The 19539-nt window shown below is 44.7% G+C and overlaps 1 long non-coding RNA gene across 2 annotated transcripts in view; it reads left to right on the top strand.

Moving 5' to 3' along the window:
• The window catches only part of LOC144771668 (uncharacterized), a 305772-nt gene that overhangs the window by 256743 nt on the left and 29490 nt on the right, over positions 1-19539 (top strand). The window lies entirely within an intron of this gene.

Raw genomic sequence — 19539 nt, 5'->3', positions numbered from 1 at the left:
CGGAAGATCGATGCCGCTGAAAAAACAGCTGATCAGCATAAAATTTACCCCAACTTTAGAGGCCACATAACACGGCATTAAAGTGCATGCCATTGTTCTACGTTTAAGCGGACAGTACAGGGGATAACTACATTCGCCACATGATCACAGTGGTAGGACTGTGCCTGACCTCAAGATGGCGTCTGGAATTCATTCAGACCATGGTTTCTCCCCCACCCCCAAATCTGGTGGAGCTGCTCTGTTCAGTTATTGAGGAAATTGGCCTTGGTTCATCCCCTGACCATCACCTACCAAGCCTGACTTTGGGCACAGTTTTTCTCTCTGTCTCGCCCACCATTTCGGTAAACTCTGCTTTCTCCTGGTCTCCTATCTATCTATCTGTTCCCATTTAGCACTCTTTTTTTCTTTGTCTTACTTCCTTTGCTCCTATCCCTTCTCACCTGAATCTTTCGCTTGCCCGCTACACCGCCTAGCCCCTTGTCCTTTTTTGCCCTTTGACTAAGCACTCCTTCTCCCCTTGTTGGGGAAAGATCCAATATATATACTCTGGAGTCTCAGCGAACCCGCTGAGAGAGTCCACGGCGCCTAGGGAGCCACTCACAGTTGAGGTCTGGTATGGCACCCCTTGCCAAAGCACTCCCTCTCCCCTTTTTGGGGAAGGATCCAGTATTGTAGGCCTTGGAGTCTCAGAGACCCCTCTGGGAGAGTCCACTGCATATTGGGAGCCTCTCGCAACAGAGATGGGGAAATGATACCACTTCCCCTGGGATCACAGCTTACTGGACTTTGGACGCAGCTCTGACTCATCTACCGGTTTGTGTCCCCGTCACCCTCCCCCTCCTCTTTCCATGCTGTGTCTCTCACCCTCCCCTCCTCTTTCCCTCTTTCCCTCCTCCATTCTCTTTCTACTTCCCCTGCTCTTACCCCCCTTCCCCGGAATCTCTCCCCTTGCCTGGTTTTTCCCTTACGTATATGTCCTTTTTGTTTGTCTCGACCTTACTTGTCACTATGTTGCCAGGCTCTAATAACTGTAACCTTTGTAACGATGTAACCTGCAATTATGGTCTGATACTCATGTAAAGTGCTCTGATACCTCCGGGTCTAGCCAGCGCTATATAAAACCTTTAAAATTAAAATTAAAATAAAAAAATAAGTCAGAAGACTAGTTGGTTGTTGTTGGCGTAGGAGATGATGCACATGTTGTGAGATCTGACAATGTCTGCAAGAGGAGCCATGTAGATGTGGAAGAGGTTGGGGCTAAAGGATGAGCCCTCGGTACTCTGCAGATAGTAGGCTAGGGGTGCAAGGCAAAGGGGGGAGAAGTAGACTCTCTGGGTGCATCCTGTCAGGAAGGGTGCAATCCATCTGAGTGCGTCACTTGTGACTGCAATCTGGCGAAGTTGTTGGATGAGTGTGCTGTGTGACACTGTGTAAAAGGCATTGGAGAGGTCGAGGAGGATGAGGGTGGCAGTGGTGTTACCTCTGTCTAGCAGGGCTCGGATGTCGTCTGTTGCTGCGATGAGGGCAGTCTCTGTGTTGTGGTTGGACCTGAGCCTGATTGGGATGTGGCCAGTAGGTTGTTGCTTTCCAGGTGTTCGGTGAGTTAGATGTTGATGACTTTCTCCACGACTATGACGGGGAGTAGGAGGAGGGAGATTATGCGACAGTTCTAAAGATCCTTATGGTCTGCTGATGGTTTCTTGAGGAGGGGCCTGACCTCTGCATGCTTCTATGCATCAGGGAAAGTAGCTGTAGTTATGAACGCATTGAGATTGGTGGTAATTTGGTGGCTGATTTTGTTGCTTCCAAGGTTGAAGTGACGATGGGGGCAGGGATTGCTGGGGGTTCCTGAGCGGATGGATTTTATCAGTGTGGTGGTTGTTGGTGTGCTGAGTAGTTCCCAAGACATGATCATGTAGTTGGTGGTTGTTATCAATGGGTTGCAGAAGATGTCGGAGGGTTGGTTTTCGAAGTTTCTGTAGAAGGTCACTATCTTGTTGTGTAAGTGGTTGGTGAGGGAGTTGCAGGGTTCTTGGGAGGGCTGGATCGTGTTTCCTGTTGCTAGAGAGCAAGATAATTCTCTGAAGATTGTGAAGAGTTCCATGGTTTGGTTGGTGCTGGTTTCGATATGCTGTGCGAGGCTCCCTTTTTCACGACTTTGAGCTGGCGGCAGTAGTTGTTGAGGGTGGTTTTGTATGTGGCCGGGTCAATGTCATGCTTGCTGATTATCCATTTTCTTTCTTGTTGTTTGTATACGTGTTTGGCTGCACTGAGTTCAGGAGTGTACAAGCTGGCTCACTTGGTGGGTCTGTGCTTCTTGGGAGGTTTTGATGGAGCGACTTGATTGGCAGCGTTGGTGATCCAGGCGTTGAAGTTTTCTACAGTTTGGTCCAGGTTTGCTGTGATGTTGGGCTGGATGGTGCTGAGGGCATCAGTCCATTGATGCTAAGTTACGGTGGTCCAGCTGTGGTGGTGGGCGGTGTCTCGGACATGAGTGGTGAGCGGGGGCCAACAAGGATGAAGTGTATGGCAGTGTGGACAGTCCAGGTGACTTTTGATGTGTGGGTGTATTTGATTCTGTCGCTGGAAGATGGGGCACGTTATGTGTCCTGCTCTGTGTGTGGGGTTGGTGACAATCTGCTTGATGCTGATGTTGTCAAGTCTTCCCAGGAGGCCAGTGGGGTTTGTGTTGGTGGGGTCGTCTAGGTGGAAGTTGAGGTCCCCCAGGAGGATGTAGTGTTTGGATTCGACTCGGAGGAGGGTGATGAGATCTACCATGGCATGGCTGATGCTGGTTAATGGTCCAGGTAGTCTGTAGATGAGGGTGCCTCTGGTGGTGGTTCTGGCATCACCCTGGAGCTGGAAGTTCATGGGTGCAATGATGGGTGTGTGGATGTCGTTGGTGATGGAGCAGGAGATGGATTCCTTGTGTACGATGGCGATGCCTCTGCCTTGTTTGTTGGTGCAGTCACAGTTTTTTTATTTTCTGCAGCCAGCATGGGTTGTGATGCGATGTTGGGGGTTGGCATTGGAGTGAGCCATGTCTCGGTGAGGAAGGTGACATCTGGGGCAAGGGTGGAGATGCTGTCCCAGACCTCGGTGGCCTGTTTGCAGAGTGATTGGGCATTGACCAGGAGGCAGTTGAGTTGAACCTGGGGGGCATCATTTGTGGTGGGGGTGATGTAGTTTGGCGGGTCGTTGATTGTTTAGAAGCGGCAGTGGACCCAGGTAAATGGCCCCTCTGTCATGCGTTGTGTGGCGATGCAGTTGTTATTGTCGCATGACGGGCCCAGGGTGTGGAGTTCTGTGGCAGAGTACCTGTGTGATAACAGGGGGTCAGGGTTCATGCTGCTGGGCACGGTCCAGGTGCAGACGTGCGCAGGTGGTCTTCTTTTGGCAGGCTTCCTTCGGTGCTGGCGGCCCGCCCAGTGTGCACGTCAGCTGCACGGCCGCGCTTTGGCCTCTATTAAGCCGCCCTGGGTGGTGCTGTGGGGCGCGGTCAGTGGCAAGGATGGCGCAGGTGGGGCTGCTCAGAACCGGCACGGGGAAAAACACAGGTGAGCATGTCAGGCACACCAGGAGGCTAATACATAAAACAAATGGCACATTAATACAAAAATGTGAGGGGCACAGATGGTGACACTTGATTAGTTAGGGCAACAAAAAGAAGAAAGGTGAAGTGGGGGTTAAAGTCACGGGCAAAACGGGGCCCAACAGGGATTGTATTCACACACGCAGAAACAGGCAGGCAATGTACTTGCTGAGATTATTCTCAGACTATACAGACTTACTCTGGGCGAAGCTTGGGCTCGAACTGGGGAAGTGTTGGTGGAGGGCTGGCATCTTCAGGCCAAATGCGGTGGGAGCAGTTATGAGAACCAGGGGTAGAGAGCTGTTCACTGGAGCCATGCTGCGGCCTCCATTAAGTAGTCCTGGAAGGTGGGAGGGACATGGGGGTGTTGGCAGCAAGGATGGCACAGTTGGGGGCCGGTCAGGACCTGCTGCGGGACAGGCGAGCAAGTCAGACACACTAGGAGGCTTATACATAAAACTAATGCCACACTGATAAAAAAATGTGAGGGGCACTGAAAAAACAAATGGTGACACTTGGACTAGTTAGGACAACAGAAAGAAGAAAGGTGAAACAGTGGTTAAAGTCACGGCAAAATGGAACCCAATATTGATTGTATTCACGCATGCAGAAACAGACAGGCAATGCATTTGCTAGGACAATTCCCAGACTATACAGACTTACTCATGGCGAAGCAGGAGCTCTAAATGGGTAGGTGGAGGGCCGGGTCGGTATCTCTAGGGTAAATGCGGCGGCAGCGGGAGCAGCGACCAGAACCAGTGTTAGATGGTTGCTTCAACCAGGGATAGGGTTAAGTCCCCCTCCCATAAGAGGTGAGCATAATAGAGGGTGTGGACACCCCTGGTGAGAGACCCATTGGCCACTACCTATCACTCCCCTGTAAATGCCCCAAAATGTATTATTTAGGCGGCATCCCCAGACCTTGTACTTAGATTCCACATACACAAGAAGAAGACGAACGAAGAAACGATGTTGGACCAAGAACTGCAGACCTCGTGGTGGACTTTGGGCACAAACTCCTGCTGGAAGAGAACTTGACAATTGCCATCCTCCAGCTCATCTCATCGCTGACCCCAGAGGGCATCACCACTTCGCAATTGCCAAAGAACTCCACTGAGATAGAAGTACTATCTCCTTGTAGCCACAGGCACCAAAAACTGCAAAGTCTGGTCCAGCGTCGTCCAGCCCCCAGCCTGACTGACATCTCTGAGTAAACAGAGCAAATGTTGTTTCCCGTGAGAGTAACGTCCCGAATAGGCACACCTTCAATCAATTTCACAAAAGATTTTTTGTAGGTTGTTTCATACAGTAATGTTGTTATTTTATTTTCAGTTCCATACTATTACTTTCATAGCATGTAGAACTTGCATATTAATCCAAACATTTCTGCCCAATGCATTTCGGGCTTGCCCTTCATCAGGGGGGCTTAAATTCTTAATGGTTTACATTGTAATTGCCGGTAGATGGGTCGTGTCACAGCGAAAAATGTGCGTGGACCTATGGGTGAGAAGAGTTCAAAAGCGCCAATTTACAAAGTTTAAAAACTCGTAGTGTGTTTTTAGGCGGTCGCGTCCGCGTTAGAGTGTGCGATCGCCTAACAACACACTACGAGTCAGATTTGCAAGGCCCTACAATGCCGAGCCCAGGTGGACTCCAACTTTGCACCAATCCAGCACCTGTCAAGGGACTTCAGAACTCCAGAGACCCACCTCAGCAGTAGCCCCGCAGCTCCAGAATCATCGCTCCAAGGTGCCAGACACTGACCGCAAGGTTCAACTTTGCGCTCCATGCCCACCTGTACGCCTGTGCAGCACACCACCCACCTGGCCGGGCATCTCCAATCCAGGTGTGCTCCTGAGGCTCCGGAGGCCTTGTGACCTCTACTGTCCCTTGAGAGCTCTCAGACATACCTGCAAGGCCCCCTTAGCTTTGCCTTTACAGGTGGCTCACCTGGCTTTGGAGAGCACCAGCTACAAAGTCCCTGTTTGCCTTGTTTCCAGAGAAACCCAGGAAGCTCCCAAGAACTTGGCCTTGGCACTATACACCTTGGCCATGAACCTTCTGAGTTCCAACAGGGTAACCACACAACAACTGTATTGCATTGCTTGTTCTACTTGCCTACTTCCTTCCATAGGAAATGTATTGTGCGTAATTGCGCACAACTGTGATTATTACTTTTTTTTGTGATTTATCATATTGCAAAAAGTATTTACCTTGTATCCAAAGTTCTTGTTCTAAATATTTATATTAAAAGAGTACTAATTTTCTAAGTTTATCTTGACTTCATTGATTGAGTGTGTGCCTCATTTATCGACTTATTGTGTACAACAAATGTTTAGCACTACCTTCTGATAAGCCTAACTGCTTGCCCACACTACCACAAAAATAGAGCGTTAGTATTATCTACTTTTGCCTCTGTAAACCAATAAGGGTCTCCTCGACCTCTCTGCACAGTGTACCCAATTGTGGTGAACTATATAGAGAGGTGGATTTCGTACATGAACCAAGGGCAATAATGTGCAGAATGAACAGCAGGGCGGCGAGCACGCACCACTGCTATACCCTGTGCCTAATTTGAATCTTCTTAGAGAGTTCACCATTTTGGCTGAACCTCACTCTGGCCCTTGTATTATTGTGCGTAGGAGCCAGAAGATGAACAAGAGGAACCTCCATCCCCATGGCCAAGAGGTGTTGCCATAGCTTTGACCAGTTTACACAGTTGAAAGTAATGGAGTGTTCCATGAAAGCTTAATATAGTCGGTACATTTCGCCACAGTATATTCGCCAAGTATCAGATTGAGGTTCAGACACTGCTCTAACGTCCCTATATGTTTTGGAAAGCCATAGTAACATGGGCTTAAAATCTTATTATCCTCCACTGGCTCAATAATCCTGTTATATAAAACCCTCCCACAAATTTTGTCGGGGAGTTCTATCAGGGAGATGGGGCGATAGCAGCTGTGTGAGGATCGGTCCCCCTCCTAGAAATCAGGTAGGGATGTATATTGTAAGTTATTATAAACATTAGTCAGAATGGGTACCCATGTTACACATTATTAAATCAATGGGCATACCATCTGAGCCAGATACCTTTCATCCTTCACTCTGCTGTATTGCAGTTGTAACATAATCTAAAGTTACAACTACAGTGGCATACAAGTCAGGTATCTCTCTAGCATGTAACACCAAGTCCCCCATGGGATAGATTTGTGAGAAATGTATCTCCGACGCCTCACTGCTAATATGACAGCTAATCGGTGCTACCGTTCTGTTAACTGTCCACAAAGCTGAGACTGAACACCAGAAAGACTTAGGGGCTTATTTAAAAGCCCCTTGCGCTCTTTTGCATCACTTTTCCCATGTTAAAAATGATGCAAAAGTGGTGCAAGAGCCTTGTAAATCTGCTCCTTAGTGGTTGCTGAGTGCGCCAGGTTAAACCACTGCTGGTTAATCACCTCCCCCACCTCTTTTCTGTTACTGTTTTATACTGTTTTCCCAGGCTAACTGCCATAGAGGGGTCCCTAGGACGGGCAGTCAATGCCCTGCGCTGGGCTCAATTGGCTGCTGAACATTCATAGTCAAACCATCTTGGAGCTGACTGGACTGAATTCACTGGTTTCACCGGTTTAGAACGGGTTTTTTCATACATGAGCACAGCTCACAAAAGAACTTACTAAGACCCCTGTCCCATTAGAATCGTTATCAGACAAATAACCCAAAATTAGCTCAAAGTTATTTGGGATTATTGCGGCAAGGGATTGGGCGGTGCACAGACATAATATCGACTCCAAAATATCGTCTGGACAGAATATCGAGTTTTAAATATCGTTTGGAGAAAATATCGACTAGACAGAATATCGACAGCCAAAATATCGTTTTTAAGGTAAGTGAAGTAATATCGACTGTAAATAATATAGACAGTGAAAATATCCAAGTATATAATCTAGATAGTAAAAAATATAGTTTTTTAAATAATATTTAATTATTTATAGTGTGTTTATGTTATAATATGTGTGAAAAGTGTCAATTTATTTTATTATTTTTTTTAATTAATTATTTTTTTAATTATTGTGTAATTTAATTCTGTAGCGGGTTGTGGGTTTATAGGGGAATAGGGTGGGAAGTAATTTAATTATAATTAATTAAATATGTAAATTTATTAATTGGTAGTAATAATTAATTAATTGGTAATTAAATAATATATGTTAATTATTTAAAATTTAATTGGTAATTAATTTTATTTAATTGATTAATTGCTAATTATGTCAATTAAAATAATTTATTTTCTCTAGCGGGTTGTGGGTTTATAGGGGAATAGGGTGGGAAGTAATTTAATTATAATTAATTAAATATGTAAATTTATTAATTGGTAGTAATAATTAATTAATTGGTAATTAAATAATATATGTTAATTATTTAAAATTTAATTGGTAATTAATTTTATTTAATTGATTAATTGCTAATTATGTCAATTAAAATAATGTATTTTCTCTAGCGGGTTGTGGGTTTATAGGGGAATAGGGTGGGAAGTAATTTAATTATAATTAATTAAATATGTTAATTTAATAATTGGTAGTAATATTTAATTAATTGTTAATTAAAAAATGTTTGTTAATTAATTAAAATGTAATTGGTAATTAATTTTATTTAATTGATTAATTGCTAATTATGTTAAATGAAAGGGGTATTTTTAGGGTTCAGGGTCAGTTTTTAGTTTTTGGGTAAAGGGGTATTTTTAGGGTTCAGGGTCAGTTTTCAGTTTTTGGGTAAAGGGGTATTTTTAGGGTTCAGGGTCAGTTTTCAGTTTTTGGGTAAAGGGGTATTTTTAGGGTTCAGGGTCAGTTTTTAGTTTTTGGGTAAAGGGGTATTTTTAGGGTTCAGGGTCAGTTTTCAGTTTTTGGGTAAAGGGGTATTTTTAGGGTTCAGGGTCACTTTTCAGTTTTTGGGTAAAGGGGTATTTTTAGGGTTCAGGGTCAGTTTTTAGTTTTTGGGTAAAGGGGTATTTTTAGGGTTCAGGGTCAGTTTTCAGTTTTTGGGTAAAGGGGTATTTTTAGGGTTCAGGGTCAGTTTTCAGTTTTTGGGTAAAGGGGTATTTTTAGGGTTCAGGGTCAGTTTTCAGTTTTTGGGTCAAGGGGTATTTTTAGGGTTCAGGGTCAGTTTTCAGTTTTTGGGTAAAGGGTTATTTTTAGGGTTCAGGGTTAGTTTTTAGTTTTTGGGTAAAGGGGTATTTTTAGGGTTCAGGGTCAGTTTTGGGTTTTTGGGGTACATATACAATATTGCCTATTATTTAATTAAATGTTGTTACTATATATATATGTTTTAAGAAATATGATCAAAAATATATTTTTTTTAACTTTCATTAAATATTTAATTATTAAAAGTTATTTTAAGTATTGTTAATTATATTTTAGTAATTAATTTTTTATATTAATGTAATTAAACATTGTTTTTAGTAAAGTCGATATTTTTTACAACGATATTTTTGTAAACGATATTTTGTAGTCGATATTTTTGTACTTACCTGTTTGTACATACAAACTCGATATTTTTGTAGTAGATATTTTCACCTCGATATTTTGGGTACTCGATATTGTGGTAGTCGATATTCTTTCAGTGATCCGGGATTGGGCATGATTAGAAAGTTTGCAGTCGACTTTTAAGTTGTCCGTAGATGTCGATTATCTACGCGGTTCGGGTCAAATATTAGATTCCGCCCTCAGTGTCCCCATCAGATCTATCTCTATGGGATTATGACAGGACTGGACTGGGAACACAAAGCAGCCCTGGAAATTTACTTTGACCCTTCCCTGGGGAAGCACTGCCTGGACCCGGGTGGCCGGAAATGCTTGCTTGCTGCTTTTGTTACTGGAGGTGGATATTGCAGCACCACTGCAAAACTGATCCCTAACATAACTGGCTCACACCCTTCCTGCCTCCCGGGCAAATGCCCGAAGTCCACTATGGCCAGTCTGGCCCTGGATTGCGATCACCAAAATCTGTACGTACAATAGACCCAGACATCAATCAATTAAGTAGATTACCAGTAATTAATATATAATCAACAACACATTAACAGTTTCTGCCTCTAAAGGTTGGCACACCTGCAGCACCTCTGCCTGCCTCCTCCAGCACGTTGTATAGGTCCAGAGGTAAAAGAAAGGTCTCCAGGCCCTTGCTCCTTTGATCGGGCCCCCCGCCAGCCACTGCCCTATCTCTTCGATTGGAAGAGGCCAGCTTTGCCTTGAAAATTTCCTGCTCAACACAAAGGAACTTGCCTCCCTTCATCTGTTGCCAACCCCATGATTGAATCAATAAACTTGAACAAATCAGGATGTGGTAGGCTCGATCGGGAAACAACCTTTACAACGCAACTTTTACAATGCACTACCATTACAACGAAACTTTTACAACGCAACATCCATTACATCGCATGTTATTACAACGCAACCATTACAACGCATGACACTACAACGCATACCACTACAACGCATGTCTTTACAACGCAGTCATTACAACGCATACCATTACAATGCATACCATTACCATCCAACACTTACCCTACTGTTGCACCCCCTGGAGTTAGAATAGTAATTTTGACCCCTATACTATCCAACACTTACCCTACTGTTGCACCCCCTGGAGTTAGAATAGTATTTTTTACCCCTACACTATCCAACACTTACCCTACTGTTGCCCCCCCTGGAGTTAGAATAGTAATTTTTACCCCTACACTATCCAATACTTACCATACATGCAATGTAATGTTATGCGTTGTAATGGTATGCATTGTAAAGGTAGTATGCGTTGTAATGGAATGCGTTGTAAAGGTAGTTTTTAAAAATTCGTTGTTATGGCATGCGTTGTAATGGAATGCGTTGTAATGGATGTTTCGTTGTAAAGAATGCGTTGTAAAGGTATGCATTGTAAAAGTATGCGTTGTAACGTCATACAACCGCTCGATCTAGTCTCTCCGTGCTCACGAGCGTGCTCCAGGTGACATGTTTAAAACCTCTCCTCTTACCAATTAAAATAGTGCATTCGAGCCGGTAACTCTGTGCTCTGCAGTGATCGCAAAGGTGGAAAAGAGAGGCAAGCCCGTCTTCTATAGTAGTAGTACTTCATCGACTGTTATCACCAAAAGGTTCCTTGAAAGTACACACAAGTAACCATAGTCACACGTTGAAATCGAAGATGAGTCCATAAATGGAGATGGTATCATTCCTGTGCCTCTGTGATGACAGATACACCTTTACAACTTGTCGCCAATTGCAATGTAATAAAATTCAGGATAAAGTTGACAGCTCTTTATTAGTGCAGCACAACATCTGCTTTCAGCCAGGCAGTCAAAGGAAATTAATCTAAACATTGTACTTTCGAATAGGGAACCGTGAAGACAGTTCCTCAGTTAAACATAAACAATACACGAAACACATAGCTAATTGAATGTTAACTCATTACAACACGATGGAAGAAGTCAAGCCCTGACACTCAGAACTTAACCACATGGAAATGGAAGGCTAAAGAGCAAGAGATGGAAACAGGAGCATAAAGAGCAAGCAGCACCTCAGAAGTCCCAGGAATGCTCAAAAGCACTCAGATGACCATAACAAAGAACATGGGAAATCCCAAATGAAGCAGCCCAGCCCTCCAATACAGAGTCACTGCACCCAAAGCATGAGCCACACCAAAATCTTAAAAGGTCCCCACTGACTTGGAACTTATGCAGCCAACAGAGACCAGAACAGTATCAAAACCAAGCACCAGAGGTTGGCCAACAGTACTAAAGGAGGAAACCCGCAAAATCCCTCCCCCTACTGAAGACATTTAGCCTGAACGCCACCACCTAGAGAGACAGCCCTGAGGATCATCACTGGAGAGATAGAAAAACTAAGGCATAATGGGTAAGTACACAGAGGAAATGGACTCACCAAGCAGAGCACTGCAGAGCGTGTGTCAGAGCAGACACCACAGGCAGGCGGCAAACCACGGTCCACAAGAGAAATCATATGAGAAAACAGAAGATAACTACTAGAGGGCACCACAACAGGAGGGGCAGGCTACAGCAGGACAGCCCGGCGTCACGTTTGTGATGCAAACCAGGTACTAAATGTTAGCAAATCTGCCTCTCAGAATGGATAAAAGTCCTAGACGAACTTTAAAACTTATTCCATTTTAGATGTGTGCTGTACAGTGCAGCAGTATAAAAGGGGTGGTGATGGGCGGAGCATATGAACCAATCAAACACTCACACCCAGTCAACAGATCTGGGTTTAATCCATCACCGTTCTTTAGCCCACTCTGCCACCCCAGTTCAGACATGGCCATATGCAAATCAGTCTGACCCTGTGCCTCATGGGAACAGTCCAGCCCGAACTGCCAAGCCATGCCTTCCCTGGACCGGAAATAAGCTTCCTAGGACCGGTTTCTGGCATTACAGCTTTCTTCAGCCAGGCTTGCTTGAATCCAGTGGCAAAGTGAGCAAGGGACTCATGTCTGAGCATACCCTGCCAACTTATGGCGACAAAGTGGTACAAAAGGGGGTGGTGATGGACGGAGCATCTGAACCAATCAAACACTCACACCCAGTCAACAGATCTGGGTTTAATCCATCACCGTTCTTTAGCCCACTCTGCCACCCCAGTTCAGACATGGCCATATGCAAATCAGTCTGCCCCTGTGCCGCAGCAGACATGCAAAGTCAGAAAGAGTGGAGAAATAAAAGCATTACTCCAAGTTAACAACAGTGTCAAACGGGAATTATTTTATGGCTCAAAAACCTGTCTACTGTTTTTAGTAGGCTGGGTTTTGTTTAAAAGAAACCTGGCTGGTTGCATAGAAACACCCATGTACCAACTATGGAATGCTCCCTGACACAAAGTAATGCAAAGTTTTGCAAAATGCTGCTTTGTGTCGCTTTCAGGCAACTTTCCAGTGCAGAAAAGGAAATTCCAGATAAATATTTCGCACCAGTTTGTGTCACTTTTGTGATGTAAACCAGAAGCTAAATGTTAGTAAATTTGCCCCTCAGAATGGACAACAGCCCAGAAAGAATCCCCCAACAAATGAGTGAGCCATACAAAACCAAGAGGGTCTAAAAAACACAGCCCCAAGAACACCGATGCCACTCACCAAGAACACAACACAGAGAAGGCACAGGCATCTGCAGGCCATGAGGCCAATAAAAGAGAACCTGTACCACGCAATGCCCAAGTTCATTAGGGAGGCAGGGGCAAAGGAGAAGAACTGGGTGAAGGCATGACCAACATGAGCCCCATGGGCAGAAGGAAACCACAGAAGGAAAGGCAAAAAAGTGACCCAGCACCACATAACCCTCAGGTCCAGCAGGGAGGCAGGGACACTGCAGATGGCCTGAGAGAAGTCACTAATCACAGAAACCCTAAGCACAGGGAGGTGAGAAAGGGGAGGCCATAGGCGAGAATCAGCACGACACAAGGAGAGAGGGTGACAGGGAGAGAGGAGAGGGACAGAAAGTAAACACCATGGAGAAGTCCAACAAATCAGTCCAGCACAGCACAGCCTCAAGTCCAGAAGGAAAGCAATATCTCCCAAGTCAAGGATAGTTCAATATGACACCCTCGTCTCGCATACAAACCTAGTAGAGAGCCAGGGAAGGAGAATCCAGACAATAAACCAACAGCACTCAGGCATAATAGAGAAGCAGAGATAGAGAACAATTGCAACAGGGAGACAGGGCACACCTAGTACACAGGCTCCAAGCCCAGCAAGAAGTGAGAGAAGGAGCTTCCAAACACCTGAACTAGTACCACACCACGACCTAAACGCAGCAAGCAGACAGGGGCGCAAGAAGGACCCAAAACTGGGAAACAGGACAGCACCTCTGTGATCGCGAATCCCAGCAGGGACCAGAGAAGGAGATACCAAACACAAAAAGCAGCATAACAAACCAGTACGCCCAGCAGGAACGTAAGCACAAGGGGGACTGAAATTGCAGAGTAATACAACCAAAAACCCAGCCCATACACATAGCAAGAGGGACCAGGCCCTAAGGGAGGCCAAACACAGGACACAGACTTCCATTTTCCCAAATGAATACAGTAGAAAGGCCACCAACTGGGGACCAGGTGCACAACCCAGAAGCCAACCATGGATCAGAGATGCACCCATGGAAATAATAATCTCCCTCCACCAGACTCCTGCAATGAGCCACCAGATACCTCACAGATGACACAGGAGCACAGAAAAGCCAAGTCAGAAGACAAATGCCCTCAACTTTCCTAACATGAACCACCAAGTCAAGAAGATGGCGTCCGCAGGTTAGATTGCACAGAACAAAGGATCACTTTGTCACTCAAAACCTGAGCAGGATGGCAGGAGCAGAGCCCCCAAATACTGGACAAGTGCCGGCACAGCCGACCCCAAAATTACTATGCCATGGACCCCCTAAGAGAAGGGAGCAATAGAAACCAGCAAACACATACCTCAAATTGGCAGCCCAATAGTCACAGGCAAACCTAACCCCGAGGCAGCAGGAGACCAGAAAAAACTCAGTCAGCCAGTTTCCAACAGGATAAAAGGACTGCCAAGTGCCAACCCCAGTGTTAAGCACTGTTCCACCAAACGCTACTACAGTAGGTACAGCACACCACCAGGGAAGTTGAGGGTGTGCAGTACCACTGGTCCACAAACCATATAAATCGCTCACCTGTAATCCAAGCCCCGAGGCCCAGGACCGGCGGATCGCCCAGGGTAGGAAGGCCATAGATGCAGGAGGATCCCAAACCCAAGAAGAAGACTGCAAGCATGGACCCAGCACCCAGGAGCAACAAGGTCCATGTAGAGAGGAAGGCGGGGAATCAATGACCCTGAAGAACCATGGGCCACACCCCAGCACAGTCAGGAACTACCATAAGGAAAAGCCTGAGAAAGAGAGAGAGCGACCAAAAGTCACAGTGGCCCCGGGCCAGCTTAAGCAAATCAAAGAAAATATGTAAAGAAGGAACAGGCAATGGCAAGAGATCTCACCTTTGGGATATATTGGGAATGGCCCAGGAGTCTCCAACCAGTAGCTCAAAAGCTACTGTAGCTCTCCAGCTACCTCTGAGTACCTCACCTGTGTGCAGCCCAGCTTATTAAATTATAACGCTTTTGCTTGGTTGAATTATTATACATATGAAACATTTTTAGATTATACAACACTAGTAATATTAGTAGCTTTCAATGTGTTTCATTGAACTTAAGAAGCTCTCAGTACAGAAACGGTTGGTGACCCCTGCAACCTTTTGGTGAAGCTGTTCAGCATTGGGAAAAATGTTAAAAAAATAAGAAAAAAAGGTGTGAGAACGTTACCGCTACTAGTGGTCATATAATTCCTCTGGCCTATATATAATGCATGTATACCAGGGAAATAATGTTGCTGGCATTTCCTTTAATTTCTTATTTACCAATTCAAGATAACGGACGCCACTTGGATCAGTGAATTTAAAAAGTGGCGCACGAGAGAGGCAGCAAGACAGGAGGAGGTGAGAAGATCGAAAGCGAGTGTAACAGCATTACCTGGGTTAAGCAGAAGAAGAAAACAAGGATGAGAGTAATGGGGGAAAGCCCATGAGGGAGAGAGTAACACAAAGCGTGGGGGAGAAGTACACGAGAGAAAATAGAACATGTGTGAGAGAGCATCACAGAGAGCAGGAGGGGGGCATTTGGGGTTGAGCACAACAGAAAGAGAGCTGGAAAACACTTGTACTTTGATGGAATGACTGAACAAAAAGAAAAAAGAAGTTCCCTAATAGTGAAGCAATGGAAGGATGCAGTGGCGGCCGGCACGGCTTGGGGGTGGCGTACGAGGGAGAGGGGGTGGGAGTAAGGGGGGTGTAAGAAAAGAAAAAAAAAAAACAACTGGGTGTGAGAAAAGAAAAGAAAAAAAAACAACTTACCTTATGGCCACCTCTCTCCCACATTACCTTTCCTCAACATCCGGTTGACGTACAGGTAGCACCCAGGCTCCCCTGAGCTGCAATTCAGTGTTATGATTGGTCTGAGCACCGTGGTTCGGCACTCAGTCAGGGAATGGGGCCCGGGCTTGTTCTCAACCCAGGCTGTAATTCAGTCTGGGTGGAGAACATACTAAGTGCGCATGACACTTTTGCGGGCCGGAGATGGCCAGGCAAAACATCATGCATACTTACAGTGTGCCCACCACCCCTTCCCCTTCCAGCTCTGCGAGCAGAGCAGACCCGCCCTGCCCGCAAGATGCAGCAGCAGGAACAAATAAAATGATAATGACATCAAGTTATTATCATTTTATTTTTCCTTTCTTTCACTGCTGCTAAGTAGTGGGGCGACGAACCTCCGCCTTAGTTGAGAAACCGCCACTGGAAGGATGATAGCCAGCCAGTCAAAGAGATAGTAAAGAGGCTGTGCTCCACGGGAGAGACAACACAAGATGTTTAAGCTTGGACAAGGAAAGACATCAAATCAGTAGAAGTTAAATAAGAGTGTCAAAAATGCTAACCAATAGTGCGCAATGGGTGGGCTGTAAACCCCTGTACATTTTGGTAAATCCAGGTGTTACACAATCAGACAGCTTGTGCTGTCTGGTTAGTGAGACCTTAAAAAGAAATAGCCAGAACAGATTTAGCCCCGTGGTTCTCAACCTTTTGACTTCTGGGGACCCCCTCTTAATCATTACTGGAACCCAGGGACCCCCACTGAATCATTATTGGAATAGGGGAACGCCCCACTGAGTCATTGCTGGAAGCCAAGGAGCCCGGTCTAAGCATTGTCGATGATTTGAACCACAAAACAAAACACAAAAATACAGAAAAAAACATTCATCAAACAAATACACAAACAATGACACATTTTATTTATTTTACAAACACATATAAATAAAAAAGACAACATTTTAATTTTAATAGAGAGGTTGGAGCTTTTCTAAAATCAACCGAGGCCACTTATCGACCTTACTATATTCTGTTTGATGTACCTGCACTGCTCCCAAGAATTAATCTGAGGAGACTAATTTGATTTTTAGCTACTAATTTCAAATTCCTTCACATTTACAATTCGTTTTAACATTTTCAATTGCACATGTAGCATCTTTATTTATATACACTTTAATAATCTGCTAATAAAATTTTATTTTTGAAGTAGTCGTGGACCCCTGATGAGGCTTCGCAGTCCCCAGGGGTCCACCGGCTGTGAACCACTGCCCTGGCCTATCCAGGGTCCACATGGACTAGCATCAGGGAAAAAGACAAAAATAACAGGAAGGGTTGTGGCTATGCTGCCATCATAGTGGGGAGGGGAAACGGCCACTACAACGAAGCTGTTTCCACGAAATCCTTAACCACGCATGCAGTACAACGCATGCGTGGTTACCACGAAAGCCTTTACCACGCATACCTTTACTACGAGGTTTGTAGTAAAGGCATATGTGGTAAAGGTAAAAAGTAAAAAAAAAGGGTCTTGGGGGGTCTCCCCCCCCAAAAAAACTTACCTGAAGTCACGCCGGGATATGCAAAAAATCTGCGTCGTTTAAGAGAATTCGGAAAATAAACTTCCGCTTTCTCTTAACGACGTATGACGTCACCACGCAAGTATTCTAGGTAAAGGTTATGCGTGGAAAAAGAATTCCGTTGTAACGCATGCGTGGTAAAGGCATGCGTTGCAACGGAATTCGTTGTAACATCATACATTCAGTGGGGAGAGTTCTGAAGAGGTCAGAGAATTGGAGGAAGTGTTTTATTTGTTACAGCTTCTTGGCCAAGTGGAGCCTGTGAAGAGCTGGGCGCGCCTCAGTGACGTAATTGTTGGGAGAGGAAGAGTTGAAGAATTGGAAATGTATGACCTCACAACTTACGCAGGTCGTAAACATTTCATGGCAATGTTTCAGTAAGCATGACACAAATTACAACTGTAAGTAGATGGAATGCTAGAAATAAAAGAAATCAAAAGTACTGAGAATCAGCAAAGCAGTGGCATAAACACAATGTACTACACCATAAAGGAAACATAGGAAACATTAAAAACAACAGACTTTAAAGCCTTGAGGTTCCAAGCGATTAACTCATTCATCACCAGTGAATGTCAAATGTGATCGCGCGCTGTCACAGCAATGTATGTTTTTTTTTTTTTATATGTATTGGCAATGCACAGCATTTGAAACCTGATTGGGTGGAGTTCGCACATTTGACACTAATTAAATAAATAGATGTGTTCCTGGTATGCCAGTTGTAATTGTTGACATAGTGTAGAGTGGGGATGTGCTGTCTTACTCCCCGCTAGTGCTAGAGAGCATCAGGTAGAGACCTATCAATTATGTTTCCTCATCGGACCTATAGGAAGCGACGGTGAAGAACTGGACGCCCGGGGGCAGCAATTAAGCCGGATAGAGCCTATTTTTGAAGTGTGATTAGCAGCAGCATTCCTGACAGTGGTTTCCTAATTAAGCCCAGAGAATATGACAAGAAAAATACATCATAAGGGATTACAGGTTGTAACGTGGGGTGAAGGAATCGGCGGAGGCAGGAAACATAGGTGAATTCTGTTTTTCACGGAAAACCCTATTACATTTTCCTACTCCTGTAAGGATGCCTAATCTTCAGAGATGTTTTACAAGACCAGGCAGTGGCGTAACGAAACTTGAGGGGACCCTCCCTGCAAGGTACATGGAGGGGCCACCCGCCGGACTCAATCAGGCAATGGCGGTTGGTGGATTTAGAAAGTGGTGAGGCATAAACAACGTTTTTAATTTTGACTAAGCAAGACAGCAAAGAGAATTAGATAAATTGCTAGGCCATATATAGGGTGGGCATTACAACAGACTTCCCTTAAGTTCACTAATCGCATTGACGTCTGATGGGGAGGGTGAATGTTGAAGGCAATGTTGCCTAGTGGGTATAGTGCTGTTCATGCAACACTAGGAAGCAGTTTTGAATCTCAGAAAATCTCCTTGTGCCAAAAAAATGGAGCATGGCCTGTGTCTATGGTGAAGTGCACTTATGTCCTTCGGCAAGGTTCGCTGTCAGTAAAACTGCTTTTGCATGGCCACAACTACCTACCTTGAAGATATATATGTCAACAAGGTACATAAATGTGGAGTTAGGTACGGAAAATCTACAAATATTTGCCTTTTGAAAAATTGTCCCTAAATATCCTGTCTAAAATACTAAAATCCCACAAGATTCCCAACTCAATATTTATAATGTGCCCCTATTGTGGTATTGGGTTTCGTCAGGTCTACATACTCTGCAAAAACTCTCGAACACCATAGAATAGAAGTTGGCACAGAAACTGGAAATGCAAAAGACAAGTTTATTAAGACCCCATGGGGTGGTGGTACATTCCTACAGCACCCTTCGGCAATGCAAGAAGTATCACACCGAACATCGGTGCACGACCTCTTTTATACAAGTTAAACAGTAATAAAAAGGTAGGCGGTATACTTTTGCACAGTTTAGGTACATATAAGGGCATTTTTGGAACACAGCCAACATGTGGAAGGAGTTTAGTACCACCGGTCAGTTTCAGAGAACATTCCTAAGAGGCGACCGCTAAATGTTCGAGTGCGCATGCGTGAGCTTGACCAGTGCTAAAAATAGCCTGTTGCTGGGCAAAGTAAATGGTCATTGGTACTGAGAAAGGACAAAATGCTGACCACGAGGCTGCATGTTCATACAAAATGGAAGCCAGGAAATACAAAATGGCCCGCACGTTTGGTCAAGTTAACAATGAAAGTTTGTGTAGCTGAGCTAAATGCTAACTCAGTTGCCAAACTACGACAGACGTCCCTTTTAGCATTTAGCTGAAGCTACCTCATAACGGAAGTAATCAGGATACTCGTCATCAATATTAATCATCATTATTTTCATCACGTCTGCATTAATCATTTGCTCGTTTTTGACAATAGCTCGTTTGGATGGGATACAGGCTGTAATACATACAGAACATAAGGTAGGGCCACA

Source organism: Lissotriton helveticus, chromosome 8 (assembly GCF_964261635.1).
Source record: "Lissotriton helveticus chromosome 8, aLisHel1.1, whole genome shotgun sequence".
In the NCBI taxonomy this organism is placed as follows: Eukaryota; Metazoa; Chordata; class Amphibia; order Caudata; family Salamandridae; genus Lissotriton; species Lissotriton helveticus.
This window is presented reverse-complemented; position numbering and strand designations above follow the sequence as displayed.